The sequence below is a fragment of the Quercus suber genome, unplaced genomic scaffold (assembly GCF_002906115.3).
Source record: "Quercus suber isolate HL8 unplaced genomic scaffold, Cork oak 2.0 scaffold_251, whole genome shotgun sequence".
Classification (NCBI taxonomy): Eukaryota; Viridiplantae; Streptophyta; class Magnoliopsida; order Fagales; family Fagaceae; genus Quercus; species Quercus suber.
The window spans coordinates 234,533-240,234 of NW_027069707.1; the positions used below are offsets into that span (position 1 = coordinate 234,533).

The 5,702-nt window shown below is 31.1% G+C and overlaps 1 long non-coding RNA gene across 1 annotated transcript; it reads left to right on the forward strand.

Annotated features, from left to right (window-relative positions):
- Positions 1-1,878: 1,878 nt before the first annotated feature.
- On the forward strand, positions 1,879-5,399 carry LOC136070671 (uncharacterized). The gene is made up of 3 exons (XR_010631908.1): positions 1,879-2,039; positions 2,173-2,335; positions 5,093-5,399. It is a non-coding gene; the product is annotated as an uncharacterized LOC136070671 (long non-coding RNA).
- The last annotated feature ends 303 nt before the right edge of the window (positions 5,400-5,702 follow it).

Genomic DNA, 5,702 nt, shown 5'->3' on the forward strand with positions numbered 1-5,702 from the left:
TCAATGCAATAGATTGTAAAATAATTGATATTATGTTATTGCAATGATATCTCAATATTTGTTGTTGCAATAAATTGTAAAATAATTGATATCAGGTTATTGCAATGCTATCTCAATATTTGTTGTGCAATAGATTGTAAAATAATTGATATCAGGTTATTGCAATGCCACCTCAATATTTTTCATTGCAATATATTGTAAAATAATTTATATGCTATGGTATGTTAATATTTTTGTCATTACAATAGATTTAAAAATAATTCATATCAAGTGTATTTTCCTAAGTATTTAAATGGACCCACACGTGACTTCTAACTTCTTTGCTAAGTATTTTCACTAACTCATTTCATCTGACAGTTTAATTTGAACTTTCCCCTCTCTTAACACATCAACTAATTGCATCGTCTCCCTTTCCTTGTCAAACCTCTTTACGAGTTTTCTTCACTTCCTCCTCCACTTGAGCTAATTATCTTCCCCAACATCCCTAGCTAATTCATGACCGACTTATTGCACTAGCTATCTAGCTCTCCAATTCCTTCACAACCTTAACAAGAGACGCCTTCGTCTCGCCAATTCCCTCCCAAGCTTCTATTCAAGCTCTCCAACCGTCTCCTCAACTTCCTCCTCTCTCTGTTTACATTTAAGAATCATTGTTTCTGGTGCTTTTCTCTTCCTCCGCTCTTAGGTACCAAAACACCTCTCTTCTCTCTCTCTCTCTCTGTGTGAAAATTTATTTATGAATATTGTAAAAAATATATGTATTTTTTTAGATGGGCACAACTTTTTGTTTTTGTTTTTCTTTTTTCATGCCATTTCTAGAAAGTGAACGGACAGCCACCCTTCCCCCTTCTCACAATGTTCTTGAACTTGCTCAAGAATCAAAGTGTGAATGGCACTTCGAAGTGCCTCACGTTGTTCTTGATGGGGATCGGCGTGGGGAACTTCCACCGGTTCTGAAGTCAACGGGTTCTAAATGCAACTGGTATTATGTTTCTGGATTTTATTATTGTATTATTGTTATTGCTATAGTATGTTAATATTTTTTGTCATAGATAATTATTTTATATTTTTCATTACAATAGATTGTAAAATAATTGATATTATGTTATTGCAATTATATCTTAATATTTGTTGTTACAATAGATTGTAAAATAATTGATTTCAAGTTATTGCAATGCTATCTTAATGCAATAGATTGTAAAATAGTTGATATTATGTTATTGCAATGATATCTTAATATTTGTTATTACAATAGATTGTAAAATAATTGATATCAGGTTATTGCAATGCTATCTCAATATTTGTTGTTTCAACATATTGTAAAATAATTGGTATAAGGTTATTGCAATGCTATCTCGATGCAATAGATTGTAAAATAATTGATATTATTTATTGCAATGATATCTTAATATTTGTTGTTGCAATAAATTGTAAAATATTTTATATCAGGTTATTGCAATGCTATCTCAATATTTGTTGTTGCAATAGATTGTAAAATAATTGATATCAGGTTATTGCAATGCCACCTCAATATTTTTCATTGCAATATATTGTAAAATAATTTATATGCTATGGTATGTTAATATTTTTGTCATTACAATAGATTAAAAATAATTCATATCAAGTGTATTTTCCTAAGTATTTAAATGGACCCACACGTGACTTCTAACTTCTTTGCTAAGTATTTTCACTAACTCATTTCATCTGACAGTTTAATTTGAACTTTCCCTCTCTTAACACATCAACTAATTGCATCGTCTCCCTTTCCTTGTCAAACCTCTTTACGAGTTTTCTTCACTTCCTCCTCCACTTGAGCTATATTATCTTCCCCAACATCCCTAGCTAATTCATGACCGACTTATTGCACTACTATCTAGCTCTCCAATTCCTTCACAACCTTAACAAGAGACGCCTTCGTCTCTGCCAATTCCCTCCCAAGCTTCTATTCAAGCTCTCCAACCGTCTCCCCAACTTCCTCCTCTCTCTGTTTACATTTAAGAATCATTGTTTCTGGTGCTTTTCTCTTCCTCCGCTCTTAGGTACCAAAACACCTCTCTTCCTCTCTCTCTCTCTCTGTGAAAATTTATTTATGAATATTGTAAAAAATATATGTATTTTTTTAGATGGCACAACTTTTTTGTTTTTGTTTTTCTTTTTTCATGCCATTTCTAGAAAGTGAACGGACAGCCACCCTTCCCCCTTCTCACAATGTTCTTGAACTTGCTCAAGAATCAAAGTGTGAATGGCACTTCGAAGTGCCTCACGTTGTTCTTGATGGGGATCGGCGTGGGGAACTTCCACCGGTTCTGAAGTCAACGGGTTCTAAATGCAACTGGTATTATGTTTCTAGATTTTATTATTGTATTATTGTTATTGTTATTGTATGTTAATATTTTTTGTCATAGATAATTATTTTATATTTTTCATTACAATAGATTGTAAAATAATTGATATTATGTTATTGCAATTATATCTTAATATTTGTTGTTACAATAGATTGTAAAATAATTGATTTCAAGTTATTGCAATGCTATCTTAGTGCAATAGATTGTAAAATAATTGATATTATGTTATTGCAATGATATCTTAATATTTGTTATTACAATAGATTGTAAAATAATTGATATCAGGTTATTGCAATGCTATCTCAATATTTTTCAATGCAATAGATTGTAAAATAATTTATATGCTATTTTATGTTGATATTTTTTTTTCATTAATTCAAGACAAAAATATATGCTTTGTATTAGACTTTGGGTATTAAATGGATTTGGGTTTTGTGCTAAATCCATTTGATGGTGGTGGTTCATCTTAATATTAATCTTAATCTTCCAGTACTACTGCATAAAAATTACTGCATAACCCATTGACCATATTCATCGTACAGAGAGTCCTTCTGACCAAGGTATCAAGACTATTTTGGTATATTTCAACGACTTTTTATTTATGTTTAAATAGTACTATAGCTTTTATGTTGATGATAAGAATGAGACAGTTACGTGTTGTGCATGATACATTTAAAAACAAAATTGGAATAGTCTTTTCTGCTCTAGTAAGAAAGTTAGGGGGCCGTTTGGTATTATTAGTTCAAGCAATATTTTTTAGTTTTTAAACAACATTACACGTATTTTCACACTTTTTCACCTACACGTATTTTCAAAAAATATAAACAACATTACCAAATGACCTCCAAATTATTCAAGTAACTTCCTTCCACATCAAAGAATAGTCTTTTCTTTTTCTTTTTTCCAATTGTAGTATGAAAGCCTTTTCTCTTACTTTTTCCATTTGTAGTAACCTAAAATAGTGTCTGATCACTGGTATGTGAATATTTTTTGTAATAGATAATTATTTTATATTTTTCATTACAATAGATTGTAAAATAATTGATATTCTGTTATTGCAATGCTATCTCAATATTTGTTGTTGCAATAGATTGTAAAATAATTGATATCAAGTTATTGCAATGCTACTTCAATATTTTTCATTGCAATATATTGTAAAATAATTTATATGCTATGGTATGTTAATATTTTTGTCATTACAATAGATTTAAAATAATTCATATCAAGTGTATTTTCCTAAGTATTTAAATGGACCCACACACGTGACTTCTAACTTCTTTGCTAAGTATTTTCACTAACTCATTTCATCTGACAGTTTCATTTGAACTTTCCCCTCTCTTAACACATCAACTAATTGCATCATCTCCCTTTCCTTGTCAAACCTCTTTACAAGTTGTCTTCACTTCCTCCTCCACTTGAGCTATATTATTTTCCCCAACATCCCTAATCTTTCTCTGGCACACCATGGCTAAATCTCCATCATTGCTGCTAGCCACCAAGTCCCACATCACCCCCACTAGCGGTGCTTTCCGATTCAACCCTCTTCTCTCTTAAGATTCTCTCATCTCACCCTCTAGCTCTTTCTCTCTCCGTTTTCTTAACCTCTAAAGATCAGTTGTGACGGAGCTTCTCATTGCACCCTCACCACTGCTGTTGGTGGTGCTATCATCGCTGGCCCCCTTTCTTTCTCATTATTGTCTTTTCTCTTATATTTATTTTTTTGTTTCTATTTTTATTTGCTCTTTAGAGATGACTGAATTTGGGTCCCATTTTGTTTGAGTTTTGTTAGTTTGATGGTTGAGTTTTCTTGCTGAGTCTAAAGCTTGGTAATTTTGCTTAGGTTTGAAAATTGGGGGTTTTTGGCAGACCCCTCCTAAAAACTCAGTTCTAACTCTAATTTCTTGCCACTATCTTATTGTATGTTTGCTGATTGTTCTTTTTATTGTTTATATTACTAAGTCTCTAGATTCTTGTGGGATTAAGATTTTGAATTTTTCTATTTGGGTTTGGTTTGCTTTAATTGTGGTGGGATTCTACTCTTTCATTTCTTCTTTGTCTAGTTATTATGTTTTGTTCTTTATAGTTGCTTATTGTCAAATAAAGATGATTTTGTTGATGAAATACCATTTTTAGTAGTTAGTTTATGTTTAATTTGATAATTTCTTTCATTTGTTGTGAAAATAAAATGATGTGGGAAGATGCTTTTGGTTGTGTATTCAGGCTGAATAATTATTTACACGATGACATCTTTTTGCTTTGTTTATTAAAGAATATGGGATTTTCTTGGACTGATTTTTGTGCCACATTTGGATTTTGCTTCCCATTTGGTTTGAAAATTTTTTGTTGATACTGATGTTTACCTGCAATCTTTACAATGTAAACCGCCAAAAAATGATGCCTTTTTGTCTACTATTTTGTGGTTGATTCAACTCAAACTGAGATATGTTGTTTCTTGCTGCGGGTGTTGTTGGATTCTAATTGCTCTCTTTGTTGAAGAGTGCTCTGACTTAAGCCTACAAACAGTTTTGAGTAGTTTGTTTGACAACTTGGACAACTGTTTGCATAGCTTGTAACTACTTTTTGGATGGTTTTTGTAACACCTTGATTATTGTCAAAAGCTATGATTTAGTATCTAGAATAGCACAAAAATGAAAGAACATTTACTTGTGATATGCTAGTTTCTCTTTGCTATTGTTTTAGCAAATATCTAGTAAGTGTGTCTTTACTTTTGTTCTTTATGCTTTTAGATAGGATCATACATTGAAGATTTTAAGTGCTCTTGGTTGGAGGCAAAAGCGTTGGATCTTAGCAATGAAGAGAAAAAGAGTGTGTTATAAATGACTAAGTCAAAATTCATAGCAAAAATTGCACGATTTGTATTAGAAAATGCAACTGAGGTTGGAGACTTGAAGCATGAAAGACTTTCTCTCCTTATAATGTGAAATTATTTATTGTTAACTATCATGTAATGATGTTTTTATGACCTTGTAATCAAAGAGAATATCTCAATGGAATTCTTGTTATTAAGATCAACTAGTAAGTTCCCCGTGTGTTGCACAGATAATTTTGTGATATTTTATATATGACGGTTTTGGAGAATGTTGTACATATATTATATAAAAAAATTAAACTAAATTAGAGTAAAGAAACATATACATTTTGAAATATTAATACGTATGCATGTTTCTTATGGATGATTTAAAACCATGATAGAATATAGATTTACATTGTGCACCAATTATTCTCTCTACTTATATACCTAAAATAAAAATAATCCAACCAATTTTTAAGCCCCTAATTTAAAAAGAAAAAAAAAAAAAAAAACTAATTGTAGGGGTTTCGGTGGCTTGATGGTGG